This window comes from Myxine glutinosa, chromosome 5, assembly GCF_964187855.1.
Source record: "Myxine glutinosa chromosome 5, kmMyxGlut1.1, whole genome shotgun sequence".
Taxonomy (NCBI): Eukaryota; Metazoa; Chordata; class Myxini; order Myxiniformes; family Myxinidae; genus Myxine; species Myxine glutinosa.
The window spans coordinates 102909867-102933657 of record NC_136265.1 but is presented as its reverse complement, the minus strand read 5'-3'; the positions used below and the strand labels follow the sequence as shown (position 1 = coordinate 102933657).

Here is a 23791-nt window from a genome sequence, read left to right as displayed (position 1 = left end):
CTTTTGCCCATCTTTGGCAGTGTGACTGTCAACCTAACGGGATTCTGGTCTCGATACAACATCGTTCTGACGATCATTGGAGCGTGGATCGACTTTGGTTTGAAGCTGGGACAGAGACATTGGGAATGTTATTTTCACTCACTTGAAGCACAGTGAGTTATATTGTACGAAACTGATGGTACCATCATAGGAATGATATATTGGTTGTACAATTGATTAATATTGTTATTGTGCTGTTATTCTTGTGTGATCTTAATACAATACTTGTTTGTTGGTAACAATTAGTGTGGTTTCACCATTGATCTTTGACACACAGAATAACACATCTTTCTGCCGTGACTCCTCTCGGGGCTCGGAGGTACACCGTGACCGGGGTTTGGGGAGGAGCACGTAACAGAAATTGGGGGCTCATCCGGGATAGAATTCCCTAACATTCCCAAAATTCCCAAATTTGGAATTTTCTAACTCACAAATTTTTCAAAAAAATTGGATTTTTTTGTTTGTGTGTGAAGGTTAACAGGTGCTAACTGATAGTCACCATGGTGTTTGAGGCAGAAAAGTTTGCGGCGTCCCCTAATGAGGCACAGTTCCCGGCGTTAAAAAGATCGGAACTCATGATATTGGCCAAATATTTTAACTTCGAGGTCCGAGATAATATGAAGAAAGCAGAGATGCAGACATTGGTGGTGGAGTCTTTAGTGGGACAAGGAACATGGGAAGAGGTAGCCTTGGATTGGTTACCAGAAGAAAAAGGAAATGTGGAGCTTTGGAAAATGGAGATGCAACTGCAGAGCCACGAAAGGTTAGAGGAAAGAAGAGCAGAGGAAAGGAGAGCTGAAGAAGAAGGAAGAGCAGAGGAAAGAGCAGAGGAAAGGAGAGCTGAAAAGGAAAGAGCAGAACAGGAACGAGAACTTGAGGAGAGAAGAGCAGAGGAAAGAGCAGAGGAAAGGAGAGCCGAAAGGGAGTTAAAGGAACGTGACATGGAGTATCAGAAGGAACTTAAACTCAAGGAGTTGGAATTACTGGGAGAACGGTGAGAAGTAGTATCCATGCCGGCTAGTTCGACAACTAGTGAGAACTCTTGGGATGTTGGTAAACATGTGAGGCTGGTTCCACCCTTCAATGAAAAGGAGGTAGCCAAGTTCTTTTTACATTTTGAGAAGGTGGCTCAAATGCTAAAATGGCCTGTGGGGTCCTGGACTATGTTAGTGCAAAGTGTTCTGGTGGGTAAAGCTCAAGATATCTATTCGGCTTTACCGATTGACCAATGTGCAGATTATGAGACAGTGAAGAAAGCCATTCTCAAAGCCTATGAATTGGTCCCTGAAGCTTACCGACAAAAATGCAGGAATGCCAAGAAGTGGGAGAGTGAGACCCATGTGGAGTTTGCCAGAATGAAGGAAACCATGTTTGATAGGTGGTGTGAGTCGAAGGAGATTGGGAAAGACTTCAACCTGTTACGACAATTGATCTTGGTGGAGGAATTCAAATAGTGTGTCCACGTGGACATTAAAGTACATCTGGATGAGAAGAAAGTACCAGAGTTGTATGAGGCAGCAACCGTGGCAGATGACTCTGCCTTGACACACAGGATGGGGTTCCACAAACCTAACTTCCCACCTCGAGTTAGCCAGGGGAGTTATGGTAAATCAGGTTCGGAGAACAGATTTTCATGGAGGCGGCCTAGAGAGGCCTATGGGGACAAATCTGATACCGCGACATTTAGGGATCAGAAGACTGCAGTTCCAAGACATAACTATCTTCCAGGGGGCCCGAGGCAGATCACGAGTTTTTCCTCTGGGCCGACTTGCGCTTTTTGCAAGAAACCTTGGCATTTGATGTCCCAATGTAACGCCCTGAAAAGGAAAAATCAGGAGCGGAGTCAAACTAGGGCAACTCCGAATGCATTGGCCAATGCGAGAAATCGTCCTTGGAGGACGGTGCCTTGTGAAGGTTCCCATGCCAAAGTTACGGCATCACAGAATGACCTTGTTCAAGAGGGTTACAAACCTTTTATTTCAGAGGGGTTTGTGTCACTGGATGGGGACTTAACGAACCAGAGACCTGTTAGGGTATTGAGGGACACAGGAGCACATCAATCTTTGATGCTTGAAGGCATTTTGCCATTGACAGAGAAGACGGCAACTGGTGTTAGTGTTCTTTTACAGAGGGTTGGTGGCTATGTTAAAGCTCCTCTTCACGTCATCCATTTGAAGTCTGATTTGGTGTCAGGACCGGTCACCGTAGGTTTACAAGCCACTCTTCCTGTAGAGGGAATCTTTTATTATCGGGAATAATTTGGCCGGTGGTCGAGTTTCTGGTAATCCGATGTTGGTTGAAAAGCCCAGTATGGAAAATAACACCGCACAGTTAGAGCAGGAGATTCCGGGTATCTTTCCATCCTGTGCAGTGACTCGTGCTATGGGTAGGAAGCGCTCTGAAGAGAAGGAGAAGGAAGGTGATGTGGATTTGGGTTCCTTAGCGATATTGGAGGAAAAGTCTGGATGAGATAATAGGAAAGGGAGTGACATCAAGGAACCAAAGGAAAAGGTGGCATCTGGAACAAAAGAGGAAATGGAGTGTCCGTCGCAGACATCTGTGAACGAGGTTGAACAAACGGTGCTGGTCCGAAAGAGACTTGTTGAAGAACAACACGGAGATTCGGAGATCCGGAGTTTGATTGATAAAGCCGTTACAGAGGAAGAGGCTATGAAGTTACCTGTTGGTTACTTCATGAAAGGGGAAATACTCATGAGAAAATGGAGACCACCGGAGGTGCCAGCAAACGATGAGTGGAAAGTTCATTACCAAATTGTGGTGCCACCGCCGTACCGGAAGGAGATATTGAGTTTGGCGCATGAGACACCTTTGGCCGGGCACCTTGGAGTGAACAAGACATGTGACAGAATATTGGTACATTTTTTCTGGCCAGGATTGCGACGTGATGTGGCGGAGTTCTGTAAATCTTGCCACACTTGCCAGCTGGTGGGAAAACCTAATCAGAAAGTCCCATCCGCACCTTTAAAACCAATTCCAGCTTTTGAAGAGTCATTCAGCCGTGTCATTATTGACTGTGTAGGCACTTTACCTAAAACTAAGGCTGGACATCAGTATTTGCTGACCATCATGTGCGCTTCCACAAGGTTCCCAGAGGCAGTGCCTCTTAGAAAAATTACTGCGGCAGTTATTGCGAAGGCCTTGATTAAATTTTTCACTTTGGTTGGCCTACCTAAGGTCATCCAGTCTGATCAGGGTTCCAATTTCATGTCAACGCTTTTTCAGCAAGTGATACATCTGTTGGGAGTGAAGCAAATAAGATCAAGTACTTACCATCCCGAGAGCCAAGGGGCCTTGGAAAGGTTTCACCAGACATTGAAGAATATGATCAGAACGTATTGTTTTGAATGTGACAAGGATTGGGATGAAGGAATACCCTTATTGTTGTTTGCTACGAGGGAATCTGTTCAGGAGTCATTGGGATTCAGTCCTTTTGAACTTGTGTTTGGACACTCAGTGCGAGGACCATTGAAATTGGTGAAAACAGTGGCTACAGGAGGAGTCACAGTCAACAGTGGTGGAGTATGTGTCAACGGTTAAGCACAGATTGGCAAAGGCTTGTGAAGTTGCGAGAAGAAACTTGAAAGTGACACAAGATAAAATGAAAGTGAGACATGACAAGAAATCTCAGATAAAAATTTCAGTCCTGAGGACTGAGTGTTAGTGTTGCTTCCAGGTCAGCCACTACAGGCTCGATATTTTGGTCCCTATGCAATCAAAAGGAGGGTTAATGAAACAGATTACGTGGTGACAACTCCCGACCGACGGAAAAAGCTGTGTCATGTCAACCGACTGAAGAAATATTATGAGAGGAAGCCTGTGGAGAAAATGGTTCCTGTCTCACCTGTCTCACCTGTCTCACCTGTCTCACCTGTCTCACCTACAGTCAGGGTACAAGAGAATCCAGAGGTTGAGGCCGGTGTGAGGTTTGATAACTTTGATGACCAGGCTTGTTCCAGATTGACAAACACAGAAGTGTTGATTCATTTAGATGAGAAATTAGGTCATTTGGCGAGGGAACAACAAGGACAACTATCCAGCCTAATTTTTGAGTTTGCACATTTGTTCACAGATGTACCTGGTCGTACTGACCTGGTATATCATGATATTGAGGTGGGGGAAGCCACTCCTGTGAAGCAACACCCCTATCGGATGAACCCTGTGAAGATGGAGTATCTTCGGAAGGAGGTTCAGTATATGTTGGAGAATGACATCATCGAACCAAGCAACAGTGAATGGAGCTCACCATGTGTGTTGGTTCCAAAACCCGATGGCAGTTTTCGCTGTTGTACGGATTTAAAACGGGTTAATGCAGTTACCAAGACCGACTCATGTCCCATCCCAAGGATTGATGACTGTATTGATAGAATAGGCCCAGCTAAATTTGTAACTAAATTTGACTTGCTGAAAGGGTATTGGCAGATTCCTCTTACTGATAGAGCCAAGGAAATCTCGGCTTTAGTCACACCAAATGGGTTGTATCAGTACAAGGTTCTTCCCTTTGGATTGAAAAACGGGCCTGCTACATTTCAACGGCTGATTAATAAGCTTATTGCAGACCTTGAGGGGGTGGCGGCTTATCTGGATGATGTCATCATCCACACCATGACCACGGAAGATCATATTGAACAAATTCATGCCTTTTTCAAGAAATTGACCGAGGCAGGGTTGACCATCAACTTATCTAAGAGTGAGTTTGTAAAAGCACAGGTGGTGTTCCGAGGCCATGTAGTAGGTCAGGGTCAGGTGCAACCGGTCACAGCCAAGATAGAAGCCATTGATCGCTTCCAAGTTCCAAAAGGGAAGAAGGAGCTTATGAGATTCTTGGGTATGGCTGGTTGGTACCGGCGGTTCTGCAGGAATTTTTCTGATGTGGTAGCCCCTTTAACGAATTTGCTGAGGAAAGAGACCAAGTTTGTTTGGGATGACAAATGTCAGGCTGCCTTTGCCCACGTCAAAGCAATATTAATGAGCTCTCCTGTCCTAGCAGCCCCGGATTTTCAAGCACCTTTCAAGTTGGCCATTGATGCAAGTGATGTGGGGGCTGGGGCAGTTCTATTGCAGGAAGATGAGGATGGAGTGGATCACCCGGTGTGCTACTATTCCAAAAAGTTCAACAAACACCAGGCAAATTATGCCACCGTGGAAAAAGAGACCCTTGCTCTCCTGCTAGCGCTTTTTTTTTTTTTTGGTATACAGAGTCGAGGCTCATGAAAGAGCTAACATTTATCAAACAAACAAATCAAACAAACAAGCAAACAAAGTATATAAAAAAGGGGAGCGGTCGACAAGATGGGGAGAGGAGAAGGGGAGGAAGCACACAAACACAACATTTGAGAGCAGGGACATCGGGAGATGTTTTTGGAGGGAGAGGGCCTGGGGGGAGGCAGGATAGGTATAAAACGCAAGGACACCAAGGACTTCCAGGAAAGAAGTCAAAAGTCACCTCAAAAAAGTGGATTTGGGGTGAAATTAGCGGGGGTAGAAAAGATCAAGGTTTTGGATTGGGGAAGATAAGAGATGGTGGTGAACAGCCGTTTTGAAGACCTGGAGGGAGGAGTGGGATTGAAGAGAGTGAGGGAGTTTGTTCCAGAGGCGGGAGAAAAGAGGAGTGAAGGTGAGCAGAGAGTCTTGATTTTGGCAGTTTAACCATAAGAGGGTTGCAGGCAGATCTTGTGCGACCTGCAGGAATATTTGGGGGACAGAGCCCAGAGAGAGCTGGGGGAGCAAGGCCGGAGAGGAGTCGGTAGAAGACGGAAAGACCACCAACCTGCCTGCGGTGATTAAGTGAAAGGCCCTCGGAGATAGCGTCATCGCGGGAGATTCCAATGATTCTGAACGCTTTGGTTTCAACAGCGTGAAGACGAGCTAGGTGTGAGGCAGGAGCACCAGCCCAGAGGGGAGAGCAGTACTCCATTGAGCTGCAGATGAAAGCCTTGTATGTGGTGAGGAGCTCAGGTGTGCCAAGGAAGGACTTCGCACGACGGAGGATGCCCAGTCGGCGACTGGCTTTGGAGGCCAGCTTGGAAATGTGGTTTTCCCAGGAAAGATCATGGCAGATAGTGAGACCCAAAAGCTTGAGTGACAGAACTTCTTGGAGAGGATTATTCAGAAAGTAGATGGGAGGGTTGTCCAGTCGGTCTTTTCGGAGAGACATCGTAAGAGTGTGAGATTTGTCAGGATTGAAAGACATGTTCCACTTGTTTTTTCCAGTCTTCAGCATTATGAGGTGTATCTAGGAACTACTACCTTTCCTATAAAAGTCTTCACTGATCACAACCCCTTAACCTTCATTCAAAAAATGAAAAATAAAAATCGGAGGTTGATGAGATGGAGTTTGGCTTTGCAGGAGTTCAACTTGGAAATTGAGCATGTAAAGGGCAGGGACAATGTCATTGCGGATGCTTTATCCAGAGTGAACTAACTTTGGAAATTCCTGTAGGTTGTTTGGAAGTTTTGTTGCTTTATTTTGGGGAATATTTATTATTGTTGCTCACGTGAATTGATCATTTGGGGATGAGTTTTACTTTTGTTTGTTAAGAGTTTTTGCATGCAAAGAAAGTTTTCACTATGTTCCATCTTTCTTTCTTGAGGGGGGGGGGGGGGGGAAGTGTTACGGATTCGTCACGTCCGTTGTTGTGGTTCTCACCCCCTGTAAACATTTTTGGTTCCATGTACTATTATTGTTATCAGTCCCTGGTGTTGGGCTAGCAGCTAGGGTGCCGGCTTAGGATCCTAGGATCCTGGGTTCGAATCCCGGTCAATCGCTGAATTAACGCCAGGGGGGTTGACTCAGCCTGTCATCCTTCCGAGGTCAGCAAATTAAGTACCAGTTCACTGGTAATTCCCTGCTTGTCGTTAAAGGCGGCAAAAAGGGTTGGCGTCAGGTAGGGCATCCGGCCGTAAAACATTGCTTCAAAAAGGGGACCGAAAAACAACAACAACCACAGTTCCCGAAAAAGGCCAACCCCCGCTTGCGGGGAAAAATGGCCTCTAAAAGGTGGTACTATTATTGTTATCGTTTAAGTGAATTGGAGATATCTGTTTTCAAAAGGTAAAAAAAAATTAATGTTTTAAAAAGAAACCGGAAACCGGATCGGGAACCGGACGAGGAGGAAGAAGAGGTAAAAGGAGGCGGAGCAAGTGAGGTCGGAGAAGGAGCCGAGCTGCTTGGAGGACTGGAGCAAACGCTGGCGAACGGGGGTCACTATCGAACTTTGGGGTTTCCTGGGAAAGGGATTCCTGCGACAGAGTTGTTATCGCTGTGACAGATAAACCTGCGTGACAGGTTTTGCGGTTGATTCCGAAGAGAATCATTGGAGTGCCGTTACGTCTTGAGAACGGACCGTTGGCCATTTTGCCTTGTGCCTGATTTTGCATCGCTCCAGGTTTTTCACCTCGCTTCAACCATTTCACCGCATCCAGACGTAAACCTGGTGTGTGTGTGTAACGTGGATTTTGAGTGTGAATTTGCGGTTCGCCGATTTGGAGCCGTTGAACGTCCATACCCGAAGGTGTGATTTCCCAGCCGCCTCTTGAGGACACTGTTGCCCATCTTTGGCAGTGTGACTGTCAACCGAACGGGATTCTGGTCTCGATACAACATCGTTCTGACGATCACTGGAGCGTGGATCGACTTTGGTTTGAAGCTGGGACAGAGACATTGGGAATGTTATTTTCGCTCACTTGGAGCACAGTGAGTTATATTGTGTGAAACTGATGGTACCATCATAGGAATGATATATTTGTTGTACAATTGATTAATATTGTTATTGTGCTGTTATTCTTGTGTGATTTTAATACAATACTTGTTTGTTGGTAACAATTGGTGTGGTTTCACCATTGATCTTTGACACACAGAATAACACATCTTTCTGCCGTGACTCCTCTCGGGGCTCGAAGGTACACCGTGACCGGGGTTTGGGGAGGAGCACGTAACAATTTATATTTATGTATGTGTATATATATATATATATATATATATACAGTGGTACCTCGGCTTACGAGTGCCCCAACGTACGAGTTTTTCGGGATACGAGCCGTCGCTCGGGCGGTTTGTTGCTTTGGGATACGAGCCGAGATCCGATGTACGAGCTCAAAAAATTTATTTTTTTGAATTTTCCGGTTGTGGCTTCCGGTTCCGGTCACGCGGTTATCTTGCCGTGAAAGCATCTCTGCTTGGATATAAAACACGCAATCGTCGAAATACATGAGCGAGGAATCTCCTTGCTCCAGCCGGTGACGTCATCGGCGGGGATCCCCGCCTCCAGAGTGGCTGGTCACGTGACCGCCAAAGCGTGTCGCGCGTGCGGGTATAATGAGCTACACCTGTGGATCATGTGACCACGGAAGCACGCCTCGCTTGAGAGGCATGGCTTTCGGTTTGCGTTTTGCTTTATAAGGCGCGATAAATGGGCTTTTGAGTGTTAGCGGTTCATGGCGTTGACGGTTCATGGCGGTTCATGGCGGTTGACGGTTCATGACGGTTCATGACGGTTCATGGCGTTGACGGTCAAAAACCCATTACATCAATTTTACCAGGCACTGTACAGTAAGTACAGTGGACACCAAATGCACGGTGGAAGGCTAGAAGTAGAAGATCGTCCAAGACAAGTGAGAATAAGCCATACTTTGGAGGAGATGACGTCATTCGCTGGTCCGATAACCAAAGATGTGGTATAAAAAACCAGGTGAGCTAACAATGCAGCAATGAAGGAATTCGGCCAAGGCACCGGCACACAACGACCTACCTACATCGAAAGACTCAATGCCAATGGTGACAGAAGCCAAGACGGCCGGCTTAAACACCGCCGAAAGACCACGGTGTACCAACTTACGATGCAGAACATCTTGCACTTAATATGATGACAACAGGTGCCATCCTCTGACGTACCATTACAGGTACAGGTACAGTACACGTGAGCACAGAGCAAAAGTTCACTGAAACCGAGATTAAGAAAAAAGAAAAAACACCTCGTGGTCCGTGCTCGATATCCGAGTTTCAATCTTTTCAAACACATGATGCTCTCGGTCACGGTATCTCCTGCGAGCTGCTTCTCCTTCAACCACACAAACAACAACTTCTCCATATCTTCATGGATAGAGGTCCGGAGCTTTGAAATAATCGTAACGCCCTTGGCTGGCGTTATAGCCTTTATGGACTCCTTCTGCTTCAAAATCGTACATATCGTAGAAGGAGTACGATCGTACTGCCTCGCCAAGTCGACAACACGCACACCTCACCTGGCATGCTCTTCTCCTCTGCTTAATAAAACCAGTTTATTTCTTTACATTCTCTTGTATTATGTACAGTATATACGAGGTCGTGCTTGTTTATACATTATTTGTTATTTATAAAGTACATTTTTGTTATTTAAAAGCACCTAACAAAAAAAATTGGTGTTTTTTTTTTGAGGCTGGAACGGATTAATAGCATTTCAATGCATTTGAATGGGAAAATTTGCTTTGGCTTACGAGCGATTTGGCTTACGAGCTCCGTCACGGAACGGATTAAACTCGTAAGCCGAGGTACCACTGTGTATATATATATATATATATATATATATATATATATATATATATATATATATATATATATATATTTAGGGATCCGGGGGACAGCACTCCTGTTAGCAAGGGGGGGGGGGGGTTAATCCCCTTGTCCTGTTAAGCTGGCCGTCAACCGCCGGTCCTGGAAGTATGACGTCAATTCCGGTCAGTGGTGAGTAGGGTTGTAAGCCCAATCCGTCTTACTACCTAATTACCACCACCGGCCGTAAGCGAGGAGATACTCCCACCCGGGCCGCAGCATGATTGGATGCGCCGAGCGAAGCGAGCTGTGACTCGGGCCGTTAACAAGATACTAAACCCGATTATAGCGTTGGCCGAATCGTGCCACAGGTACTCAATCGAAAGAAAGGACGCAAATGATCGAATAAGAGAAAACCCAGAAAATAAGAAGAACAAAGAGTGGGTTTATTAATTATATACAAAAACCCAAAGAAGAGGAAACGAAAGTAATATACAGAAGAAGAAGAGCAAAAGGACACAGGGCAAGCTTAACTATACAGTCTTACTTACAACCCCGGACAAACAAACAGACACACGAATAGGTACTGGCAGGAAGGAATGGCTGGAAGTAGTAGAAGGTCCAAGCAGACTGGCAGGGCAGGAAGGTCCGGTTAGATGCACAGCGTCGAGGTCCGCTCCAGTCCACGCTCCGGTCCACGCTCCGGGCTTTAGGCGAAACCCGGCGGCAGCTGCACGTATTAGTTTCACGCGGTCTGACAATGTGAATAGATGGCGAGATTGTCGTTGCCAACGGACCCACTCTCAGCGTCTTCTCCTCTCGCACCTCTCGCACCAAGAATGAAATCTTGATTTCAATTCTTGCCATCCAATGGAACACAAAAGATCGGTGGTGCACACCCTCTCAAAAAGAGCACGTGATTTACCATCTACCTTTGAAGACAAGATGAGTGAGGTGGACCATCTTCAAAATGTGTTGAGGGCAAATGGCTATCCTGACAGCTTGCTACCCAACAGGAAAACGATAAGGGCTTCCCCACACAACAGGCTGAGACCGCGAGAACAACCAAAGGGTTGGTGTGTTCTCCCTTTTGTACCGGGGGTTTCACAGAGGGTCGGCAGAATTTTGAAATCGGCAGGAGTGAGGGTGAGTTTCACACCGGTTTTCACCCTTCGCCAAGCCCTTATGAGGGTCAAGGACAAGCTTCCGAGGAAGGACAGGTCAGGGGTGGTATACGTGGTGCCCTGTGGTTGTGGAGCTGAGTATGTGGGTGAAACCGGGAGGACCTTAGGTCAACGTATTGCTGAACACCAAAAAGCATTTGAATGTAATTATCCTAGCAGATCTGCTATTGCCAAACACGGCCTTAAGGAAGGCCACACACCTTTATGGGAAAGGGTTGATATTTTGGGCTCCACACCCAACAGAAACAGAAGACGTGTTTTGGAGGCTTGGCACACAGAAGAAACTGTTACCTCGATCACACAAGAGGTCGTTGACTTACCGGTAGCTTTTGACCCACTCTTGTGTAAACGAAGCAGGCATTCCGTACTTTGAACAACGAGTCCACATAATATATCACACAAGGTTTTTATTCGGACAATTTGCCTCCTCCCACCTCCAATCCCTCCAAACCACCCCTCTCCCACACCCCCCCCTCCACTTCCAACGCCATCTGGTTCCCCCCCCCCCATTTTATCCCCCCTAAAACCAAACCTCCTTCCCGCATTCACCTTTACCGCATAGGGCCACATGTGATGATCTTGATAATGTGACAATTTTATTTTGTCGTAAAAAAAAATTGGCTTTAATATATTTACAGTTTTAATTTAATTTACAATTTAATTGTTTGCAAGTTTAACTTTTAATTAAAGGTAATGATTGTTCCGGATTTTCTCAACACTTGAGTTATAATCCAGCATTGCTTACAGGATTATTTTGAGCTGTTAATATGCTGTTGATTTTTGAATTTGGTCGGTAACGTCTCCGTTCACGAGAGCGGTGTGATACGGTTTCATTGGCTGTCCAGGATTTCCCACCCCACTTTGCATATACCCCGCCCACTGTGCATGTAAGGGGATGTTGAGATGATTTTATCACTCTTGAGGAAGATTAACGGAGGCGTGTGGCTTCACATGTTGTTAATCAAACGTTGAGTCATTGTTTGTTCAATTAAAGGTTGGAGATCTTACCATGGAGTCATTTGGATATACTCCCAACCGCAAATCTTTGCTTATATATATGTATATATATATATATATATATATATATATATATATATATATATATATATATATATATATATATATATATATATATATATATATATATCTATATTATAATAGCCGTAGATGATTCTGTCTGTCTGTCTGTCTATCTGTTGGGTGTCTGTCCGGGGTGTGGCTTACTCGGTTTGCAGAGTAGCTCCACCCATAGCTCCACCCATTCTGGGAGTGGCTATAAACAAATATCCACCATTTTATTAACTCGCATAGCTTTGAGTCCTGTTTTGTAGGCCCGTGGTGTCTTGCTCTCCCCCAGTTTTATTTCAAATCAAATTCGATAAATCATTTCATTTTTCACAGTCGCTAACATAGTTTTAGACTCGGTTGAAAAAAAACGGGAAGAAAATCCGATGAAAGTTGCCGTTTATAGAACGAAATGAATTCTCAAAGGCCTGTAACTTCAAGGCCATTGAGTCTCTCTCACGCCTTTATCTCCAATCTAACTCACCATATGATTTCATTTTTATCGATGGTTTTACTTTTAGACTCGGTGTCAGCAATAATTGAGAACAATCCACACACGCGGGAAAATGCAGAGATATATTTTTTAAAATCGCTTCATGGTGTATCATACACCGCCCAACATGACACCGCCGGCAATGTGTCGATATATATTAAAAATTCGCTTTTGCTTTTCCGTTATGATATATTACTATTTCGTTTGATGATAGTCGTCACAAAAACGTCAACAATGATGCCGACATATATTTCTTCGTTTTTATTTCATTCAACATATTAGCCGGAAGTAAAATATGTTTCAGGAAATTACCGAGAGATATTTCTTCGTTTTTTTTATTAGTTATGTGCGCATACACTTTAAATAGGTTTATTTGAAATCTTTAATTTTCCACAAACATTCCACACACGCGGGAAAATGCAGAGATATATTTTTTAAAATCGCGTCATGGTGTATCATACACCGCCCAACATGACACCGACGGCAATGTGTCGATATCTATTTTAAATTCGATATATCATTTCATTTTTCACAGTCGCTAACATAGTTTTAGACTCGGTTGAAAAAAAACGAGAAGAAAATCCGATGAAAGTTGCCGTTTATAGAACGAAATGAATTCTCAAATGCCTGTAACTTCAAGGCCATTGAGTCTCTCTCACGCCTTTATCTCCAATCTAACTCACCATATGATTTCATTTTTATCGATGGTTTTAGAGTCGGTGTCAGCAATAATTGAGAACATTCCACACACGCGGGAAAATGCAGATATATTTTTTAAAATCGCGTCATGGTGTATCATACACCGCCTAACATGACACCGACGGCAACGTGTCGATACATATTAAAAATTCGATATATCATTTCATTTTTCACAGTCGCTAACATAGTTTTCGACTCGGTTGAAAAAAAACGGGAAGGAAATCCAATGAAAGTTGCCGTTTATAGAACGAAATGAATTCTCAAACGCCTGTAACTTCAACTTCAAGGCCATTGAGTCTCTCTCACGCCTTTATCTCCAATCTAACTCACCATATGATTTCATTTTTATCGATGGTTTTGGACTCGGTGTCAGCAATAATTGAGAACATTCCACACACGCGGGAAAATGCAGAGATATATTTTTAAAAATCGCGTCATGGTGTATCATACACCGCCCAACATGACACCGACGGCAACGTGTCGATATATATTAAAAATTCGCTTTTGCTTTTCCGTTAAGATATATTACTTTTTCGTTTGATGACAGTCGTCACAAAAACGTCAACAATGATGCCGACATATATTTCTTCGTTTTTATTTAATTCAACATTATTAGCCGGAAGTAAAATATGTTTCAGGAAATTACCGAGAGATATTTCTTCGTTTTTTAAAATTAGTTATGTGCGAATACACTTTAAATAGGTTTATTTGAAATCTTTAATTTTCCACAATATAATTTACTTGCCATTTATCATTTGATGATTACGAGACAAATTCCTCTTGAGGATCGTGACAATTCATGCGCTGCGTGGAAACTTCTATTTCCAAAATGAATGAGACGATCGATGAAGAACGCAGACTTGAACAGGATGCAGCAAGAAAACGAATGAGACGGGCGAACGAGTCCATCGACGAACGTCAATGCAAACTTGCGGGGTCACCCGTGGGAATCCCACGGGCATGGATGTGTGTGACATTTCGACATATTGAGTTAGATGCTGCACATTCATTTTTACAAAATGGTTACTGGCAAGTCATCAGATCCAGAAATGGTGTAAAAACCACCGTTTAGAGGCCATTTTTCCCCGCAAAGCGGGGGTTGGCCTTTTCGGGGACCGTGGTAGTTGTTGTTTTTTTGTCCCCTTTTTGAAGCAATGTTTTACGGCCGGATGCCCTTCCTGACGCCAACCCTTTTTGCCGCCTTCAACGACAAACAGGGAATTACCAGTGAACTGGTACTCAATTAGCCGACCTCGGAAGGATGACAGGCTGAGTCAACCCCCCTGGCATTAATTCGGCGATCGACCGAGATTCGAACCCAGGATCCTAAGCCGGCACCCTAGCCGCTAGCCCAACACCAGAAATGGTGTCATGAACACAATTTATTTACGCACAAGCACAAAAGCAAGACGGGCCGATTTCCGATTCCGACGGGCCGATTTCCGATTCCGACGGGCCGATTTGGAGCAAGAAAAAGAACGAGACGGGAGCAAAAGGAGAGAAACGAGACGTGGAAAGCCGATTGGAGAGGCGAGTGAGGCGCGATTGGAGAGGAGTGTGAGGCGCGATTGGAGAGGAGTGTGAGGCACGATTGGAGAGGAGTGTGAGGCGTGATTGGAGAGGAGTGTGAGGCACGATTGGAGAGGAGTGATTGGAGGGGAGTGTGAGGCACGATTGGAGAGGAGTGTGAGGCACGATTGGAGAGGAGTGTGAGGCGCGATTGGAGAGGAGTGTGAGGCGCGATTGGAGAGGAGTGTGAGGCGCGATTGGAGAGGCGTGTGAAGGATTGGAGAGGAGAGGAGTGTGAGGGATTGGAGAGGTGAGGGATTGGAAAGGAGAGGGATGTGAGGGTTTGGAGAGGAGAGGGGTTTGGAGAGGAGAGGAGTGCTAGGTGGAGAGAGGAGAGTGTCAGGTGGAGACAGGAGAGTGTCAGGTGGAGACAGGAGAGTGTCAGGTGGAGAGGAGTGAGGGGTCACATATTATGTGAAATAAATAAATTGTGTTCATCACATTCCATTTCTGGATCTGATGACTTGCCAGTAACCATTTTGTAAAAATGAATGTGCAGCATATAACTCAATATGTCGAAATGTCACACACATCCATGCCCGTGGGATTCCCACGGGTGACCCCGCTAGTATATATATATATGTATGTATGTATGTATGTATGTTATGTATGTATTGTACAGTGGGGGAGAACAAGTATTTGATACACTGCCGATTTTGCAGGTTTTCCCACTTACAAAGCACGTAAAGGTCTGTAATTTTTATCATAGGTACACTTCAACTGTGGAAGACGGAATCTAAAACAAAAAATCCTGAAAATCACATTGTATGATTTTTAAGTAATTAATTTGCATTTTATTGCATGAAATAAGTATTTGATCACCTACCAACCAGTAAGAATTCCGGCTCTCACAGACCTGTTAGTTTTTTCTTTAAGAAGCCCTCCCATTCTCCACTCATTACCTGTATTAACTGCACCTGTTTGAACTCGTTATCTGCATAAAAGACGTCTCCAGACCCTGTCTCCGACCACAAAGACCGCAAAGACCGACCGCAAAGCCGTCTCCAGACCTGTCCACACTCAATCAGACTCCAACCTCTCCACAATGGGCAAGACCAGAGAGCTGTCTAAGGACATCAGGGACATATTTGTAGACTTGCACAAGGCTGGGATGGGCTACAGGACAATAGGCAAGCAGCTTGGTGAGAAGGCAACAACTGTTGGCGCAATTATTAGAAAATGGAAGAAGTTCAAGATGACAGTCAATCTCCCTCGGTCTGGGGCTCCATGCAAGATCTCACCTCGTGGAGCCTCAATGATCATGAGAAAGGTGAGGGATCAGCCCAGAACTACACGGCAGGACCTGGTCAATGACCTGAAGAGAGCTGGGACCACAGTATCAAAGAAAACCATAAGTAACACACTACGCCGTCATGGATTAAAATCCTGCAGCGCACGCAAGGTCCCTCTGCTCAAGCCAGCGCATGTCCAGGCCCGTCTGAAGTTTGCCAATGACCATCTGGATGATCCAGAGGAGGAATGGGAGAAGGTCATGTGGTCTGATGAGACCAAAATAGAGCTTTTTGGTTTAAACTCCACTCGCCGTGTTTGGAGGAAGAAGAAGGATGAGTACAACCCCAAGAACACCATCCCAACCGTGAAGCATGGAGGTGGAAACATCATTCTTTGGGGATGCTTTTCTGCAAAGGGGACAGGACGACTGCACCGTATTGAGGGGAGGATGGATGGGGCCATGTATCGCGAGATCTTGGCCAACAATCTCCTTCCCTCAATAAGAGCATTGAAGATGGGGCGTGGCTGGGTCTTCCAGCATGACAACGACCCGAAACACACAGCCAGGGCAACTAAGGAGTGGCTCCGTACGAAGCATCTCGAGGTCCTGGAGTGGCCTAGCCAGTCTCCAGACCTGAACCCAATAGAAAATCTTTGGAGGGAGCTGAAAGTCTGTGTTGCGCAGCGACAGCCCCGAAACCTGAAGGATCTGGTGAAGATCTGTATGGAGGAGTGGGCCAAAATCCCTGCTGCAGTGTGTGCAAACCTGGTTAAGAACTACAGGAAACGTCTGATCTCTGTAATTGCAAACAAAGGTTTCTGTACCAAATATTAAGTTCTGTTTTTCTGATGTATCAAATACTTATTTCATGCAATAAAATGCAAATTAATTACTTAAAAATCATACAATGTGATTTTCAGGATTTTTGTTTTAGATTCCGTCTTCCACAGTTGAAGTGTACCTATGATAAAAATTACAGACCTTGTCGTGCTTTGTAAGTGGGAAAACCTGCAAAATCGGCAGTGTATCAAATACTTGTTCTCCCCACTGTATGTATGTATGTGCTTATGTCTAACCTGGTGTTGGCTTAGCGGTTATGGTGCAAGCTTGGGATCCTAAGATCCTGAGTTTGAATCCCGGTTCATCGCTGAATTAACGCCAGGGGGGTTGACTCAGCCTGTCATCCTTCTGAGGTCGGCAAATTGAGTACCAGCTTGTTGGGATGAATGATCCCGGTGTATACCCCAATTTAGAATAGGTACAGCTTATCCCTGCGCATCGTAAGAGGCGACTAAGGGTTGGCGTCAGGAAGGGCATCCGGCCATAAAAACATTGCCTCAAACAGGGAACCATGATTGTCATGGGGCCCGCAGGGAAATTGTCATGGGGCCCACTCTAGCGGGGGAAAATGGCCTCAAAACGATCATTCATATGTGTTTGAATGAATGTATGTATGAATCATATGAATGAACATATGTGTTTATGTATGTATATTGTATATATATGTGTGTGTGTATATATATATATATATATATATATATATATATATATATATATTTATAATGGTATCTGTAATCTGGTTCTCCAACCTAATGAGCGGACAACATGACGTCATCGCCATGCATGTCCGCATTGCCTGCAAAGCTCCAGAGGAACCATCTAGCAGTGCGTCATTACGGATTATAAATCCAGATACTGTCACAAGTGCATGCAAAACTCACAGTTACCGACCTGGTTTCGCCCTTGTTGGGGCTTCATCAGGGCAACGCAGTGAGGCTTCCATACACTTGTAACTCTGTGAACCTTTCGGTTTTTATATCAGTCACTCTGCGACCTTCATATCATCAGTGGAGAACCGCCAGCAAGGCTCGTGTGGCAGGCGGTGCTTATCGCTCCCAGCAAGGTGCAGCAGCAGCTGTATGGGACACCTTGCTGGCGGTTCTCCACTGATGATATGAAGGTCGCATAGTGACTGATATAAAAACCGAAAGGTTCACAGAGTTACAAGTGTATGGAAGCCTCACTGCGTTGCCCTGATGAAGCCCCAACAAGGGCGAAACCAGGTCGGTAACTGTGAGTTTTGCATGCACTTGTGACAGTATCTGGATTTATAATCCGTAATGACGCACTGCTAGATGATTCCTCTGGAGCTTTGCAGGCAATGCGGACATGCATGGTGATGACGTCATGTTGTCCGCTCATTAGGTTGGAGAACCAGATTACAGATACCATTATTAGTAACTCCCAACCGCAACGAGGTCGACTCCATATGATGAGTGGATACCAGAGATAACGTTACCGTGTGGCAGGCGGTGCTTATCGCTCCCAGCAAGGTGCAGCAGCAGCTGTATGGGACACCTTGCTGGCGGTTCTCCACTGATGATATGAAGGTCGCATAGTGACTGATATATGTATATGTATATGTGTATATATATATATATATATCTATATATATATATATATATATATATTATATGTATATATGTGTATATATGTGTAATCCCTGGTGTTGGGCTAGCGGCTAGGGTGCCGGCTTCGGATCCTAGGATCCTGGGTTCGAATCTCGGTCGATCGCCGAATTAATGCCAGGGGGGTTGACTCAGCCTGTCATCCTTCCGAGGTCGGCTAATTGAGTACCAGTTCACTGGTAATTCCCTGTTTGTCGTTGAAGGCGGCAAAAAGGGTTGGCGTCAGGAAAGGCATCCGGCCGTAAAACATTGCTTCAAAAAGGGGACCAAAAAACAACAACTACCATGGTCCCCGAAAAGGCCAACCCCCGCTTTGCGGGGAAAAATGGCCTCTAAACGGTGGTTTTTTATATATATATGTGTGTATGTACACTACCGGTCAAAAGTTTTAGAACATCTCAATTTTTCCAGTTTTTATTGAAATTTACGCAGTTTAATGTCTCAATGTACTCTGAAATTAAGCATAGAACAAATAAACAATTAGAGATAAAAAAGAAATCACAGAATCATTTTGTTTAACAAAATTTAATTTAAAATTTTGACTCGGCAAAGTAGCCACCTTTTGCAGATATAACCGCCGAACACACTCGTGGCATTCTTTCTTCAATGGAAATCAAATATTGTTCGGGAAGTTCTTCCCAACACTGATGCAGGAGTTCCCACAAATGTGTTGCACTTGTTGGTTGCTTTGCATTCACCCTTCTGTCCAGTTCATCCCAAACCAGCTCGATGGGGTTTAAGTCTGGAGACTGTGCTGGCCATTCCATGATTTGAAGCCTCCAGTCTTGTTCTTTTCCTCGAAGGTAGTTTTGACATAGCCTGGAGGTGTGTTTAGGGTCATTATCTTGCTGTAGGATGAACCCCTGACCAACTAGGCGTATACCAGTGGGTATTGCATGGCGCTGCAAAATGCTGTGGTAGCCCTTTTGGTTCAGGGTGCCAGTCACTCTGTGCAAGTCCCCGACTCTGGATCCAGCAAAAGAGCCCCAGACCATCACGCTTTCTCCTCCATGCTTGACAGTTGGTGTCACACACTGAGTAACCATCCTTTCGCCTACTCGACGGCATACAAAAAACCCTGCGTGATGAACCAAAGATTTCAAATTTTGATTCATCGGTCCATAAGACCTTCTTCCAGTCTTCAGTAGTCCACTGGCGGTGCTTCATGGCCCAGGCAAGCCTCTTTTTCTTATTTTGCCATCTTAGCAATGGCTTTCTGACTGCCACTCGACCTGTCAAACCTTCAGCTCGAAGTCTTCTCTTCACAGTTGAAACTGAGACTTGCTTACTTCGACCAGTGTTAAGCTGTGCTTGACGCTGTTGTCCTGTGAGCCGCCAATCACGCAAGCTGTTGACTCTCAAAAACTTGTCTTCTGATTCTGTTGTGGCTTTGGGTCTGCCAGACCTCTTCCTGTCAGAGTTTCCTCCAGTTTCCAAGTGCCTTTTGATGGTGTAGGAAACTGTACTCACTGACACCTTGGCTTTCTTTGCAATTTCTCTAAAGGAAAGACCTACACCTTTAAGGGTTATAATGGTCTGTCTGTCTTCCTTTGTTAATTGCCTTTTTCTCGCCATTATGATAGCAATATACCACTTCCTGCAGTGCAATATTGTCCAAATAATGCTTCAGAGGGTGTAATTACAGTCTGTTCCAATACTGCTTTTATACAGACAGGGGGTTTGTAATCAAGTAATCAGCAGAGGTTGGGACACCTGTAGGAATTGTTTGCATCAACTTTCAAGGCTTAATTTACTTACATTGCTGCAGAACAGCTGTAAGTTGTTAACCCATTACTTGTTCCCTGAAGAAGGTCTTTTTTACAATATAACTGTGCAATTTACATTATTTTCCCGTTTTTGCTAACCTAAACTTTTTTGTAAACCTCGAACAGTTTACTGCTTACCTTTGTACCATTTCAGGTTATTCACTGGACTTGAATTGCTTAAATTTCAATAAAAACTAGAAAAATTGAGGTGTTCTAAAACTTTTGACCGGTCGTGTATATATACACTACATGACCAAAAGTATGCGGGATATCATGCACTCATATATATATATATATATATATATATATATATATATATATATGGTACATGTTTACACATACACACACACACACACACACACACACACACACACACACACACACACACACACACACACACACACACACTCTCTCTCTCTCTCTTCAGGGCAAAAAAACAAAACAAAAACGGGCCGAGCTTGATTTTTCAAATTTGGAGCCATCGATGTGCTTTGCAGTACATATTCCATTTTAAATTGATTACTCATGTTACAGTAGCTAAAAGCCCTCTGCACAGTTTACAACAATTTTTCTGAAAAGGTTTGTGTTTCGAGAAGTTTTGTTCTCAGTCTTTTGTCTTTTGTTCTAATAATACGAAATTTCCATATTTTCGCCTTTCATCTATGAAGGGCAATATCTTGGGTAAAACAAAATAGATGAAAATTTTACACTTAAAAAGGGAAGATAAGACTGTTTTGAGTTGTTCTGTGTCACACCAAAAAAAAAAAAAAAAAAATTTTCCTGTTAGAAGTATACTTTTAAAGATCTGTAATGCATTTTTAGGGTGTCATGTTTTTTGACTGTTTAGTGCATAAGTCGTGCTTAAATTGCTCGAATTTATGACTTGTACAGTTAGTGTTGGTCATATTTTTGTGTTTCAATTTAGAAATGCCTCCAAAGAACGAGAAGTTCCATCCTGATGGGGATATTCAAAATCGAATTGCTTGTCTTTGTCAAGGGGCAAGACCTATTTTGAAATTCACAAGCTCCTGAAGAAGGAGAACATTTCTATTTGCCTGGTGTTGGGCTCGCGGCGAGGGTGCCAGCTTAGGATCCTAGGATCCTAGGATCCTGGGTTCGAATCCCGGTCGATCGCTGAATTAACGCCAGGGGGGTTGACTCAGCCTGTCATCCTTCCGAGGTCGGCTAATTGAGTACCAGTTCACTGGTAATTCCCTGCTTGTCGTAAAAAGCGACAAAAAGGGTTGGCGGCAGGAAGGGCGTCCGGCCGTAAAACATTGCTTCAAAAAGGGGACCAAAAAACAACAACAACCACGGTCCCCGAAAAAGGCCAACCCCCGCTTTGCGGGGAAAAATGGCCTCTAAAGGTGGGTTTTTTTTTTTGGTTTTTTTTATTTTTGTCTACCATAAAGAGAATAGGTCTACATTTCCAGAAAACTGGTTCTACTACAAGGAAGAAGGGATCTGGCAGGCCAAGAGTCACTGCAAGTAAATATGACAGGTGACTGAAATTCTTAGTTCTCCAGGAAAGAAAGAAAAACCTGCGGAAACTGTCAGAGGAATTCAGAACTGCTGAAAACAAGACCGTTTCCTGAAGGACCGTCACAAGAAGGTTCACTGATGCTGGTTTTGCATCAAGAAGATGTGTGAAAAGCCTCTATTATCCAAGAAAAACATTCAGGACAGATTGTACTTTTTGGCCGAATATGGGAACTGTGATTCAGACAGGTTTCAGAGAGTTATGTGGAGTGATGAATCAAGATTTCAGATTTGCAGTGAAGCCGCAAAACGTTGCCTTTGCCGATTTGGTGAGAGATTCAACCCGGAATGCATTTCAACAACTGTGAAACATGGAGGAGGTGGAACCATGGTCTGGGTGCATTTTCATCTGCTGGTGTTGGTTAGCTAGTCAGGTGTGAACAGTCAATTACTGCCAAGGAATACCAGAAAATATTGGAGAAAGGATTACTTCCCAGCCTCCAAAAGTTATTTCCTGGAGAGAAAAGCAGTTAAAGTCATTTTTCAACAAGATAATGACCCTTCCCATACTGCAAAAGCCACCAAAAAGTGGTTGGACAAAAAGTTCCTGAAACTTATGTTCTGGCCTGGTCAGAGTCCCGATTTGAACCCTATAGAAAATTATTGGCCCTATATTCAGCACAAACTTATTGGAAGGAAATTTTCAAATTCTGATCAACTTTGGGATGCAGTCAAACAAGAATGGGACAATATTGATATTTCTTGGTGGAAGACGCTTTGTGAAAGTTTGACCAAAAGACAGGATTATTTAAAGACAGATAAGGGACAAGCAATTCCATACTGATTTGTACAGTAATTTCGTCATGTTTTGGTTTGTTTTTTTAATGTATGGTAAAATAGTTATGACAAAAATGTCAAAACATTGACTTGGCTCTTTTTTATTTTGGCCCGGAGTGTATTATGTATATATGTGTATATATACAGGGTGTTTCAAAAAGAGTGATGCAACTTTAAATGTTTATTTACAAAGAAACAAACCTCAGGAACGTGAACCAAACATTTATTGAAAGCTTATGACCTGGTATTTTCTATAACTGATTGCTATTGCAGGAAGTCACTGCTGGAGTTAGTGAGAGGCCAAGGTCTGAAATTGGCATTTACGCAAAATCCTTGTAATTGACGTTCTCGATGTGTGCCCCTCCGCGGTTCAGACAGGCATTGATCTTGACTCCAAAGTTCGGTCAAACTTTCCTGTAGGTCTCATGTGGCACTGCCAGGAGGTAGTCTGACATCTCCTGCTGCAGATCATCCAGTGTGGCAGGGCGGTTGGCGTAGACAGAGCGAGTAGTCCAGAGGATTTATGTCTGGGCTACGGGGTGCCCAGTCATGAGCGGCACCCAGGGCAACGAGGCAGTTTCTGAAGACCTGCTGCACGAAAGTGATGGTGTCACCACCTGTATGCGGGGGTGCACCATGCTGCATAAACCAGGTCATGCTGAGCCGGTTTGGGGTAACCTTTTGGGCTAGGTCATTATGTAACTTCTGGAGCACGGCCCGGTAGCGTTCACCGTTGATCGTCACCGTCCTGCTGTTGTCATTCTCCAACCAGTAAGGCTCAAGAATTCCCCACCTGGCATTGAAGGTGCAGAAGCATGTGAACTTAGGCCCTTTCAGGTACCTCTCAGTGATCTCAGGTGGTTCTGCCCCCCCACACCCCTCCCCAGAAAATGTTGTTGTGGTTGTTGATGGCACCGTTCAAGTGGAAATGGTCTTCATCACTGAACCACATCAAGTTGATCCAGTTTGGGTACCGCTCCATCCTGTCACTGAGCCAATTGCACATATCAAGTCTCCTCATGTCATCTTGATTCAGTTTATGCCTAATGGAGATGGCTTCAGTGAAGTTTATGCTTCAGTACCTAAGTGAGGATACACCAGACTGATGTTGGTTTATTGCCCTGCTCCTGGGAGCGCCGGTGGTGGAACTTCTTGGGACTGTCCACTGCAGAATCCCGCACGGCTTCGATGTTGGCTTGGCTCTTGGTTACTGATCCTGGTTTGCCATTGTTGCCCTTGCTCTGGTTGTGCACCATACCCTTGTGCTCAAAAGGTTTCACAATATATTGAATGGCACAATTTTTGGGTCCATCACGTGTTCTGAGGTCGTATTCCCGGCAGAACCTCTGGCGGGTAGTCTCTTACCACAGAGCCACCACTTTTATCGTCTGCTCCACTCTCAATGGCATAG

At 44.4% G+C, this 23791-nt stretch overlaps 1 protein-coding gene across 6 annotated transcripts in view; it reads left to right on the top strand.

The window, feature by feature from the left end:
- The window catches only part of LOC137427306 (rap guanine nucleotide exchange factor 2), a 236555-nt gene that overhangs the window by 105142 nt on the left and 107622 nt on the right, over positions 1–23791 (top strand). Inside the window, exon 1 of one of the 6 annotated variants that reach the window (XM_078778444.1) lies at positions 24–152. The exons of the other annotated variants lie outside the window; for them this stretch is intronic. The gene's annotated coding sequence lies outside the window, so the exon portion shown is untranslated. Of the gene's footprint in view, positions 1–23; positions 153–23791 lie in introns of those variants that run through there. 6 annotated transcript variants of the gene reach the window in all.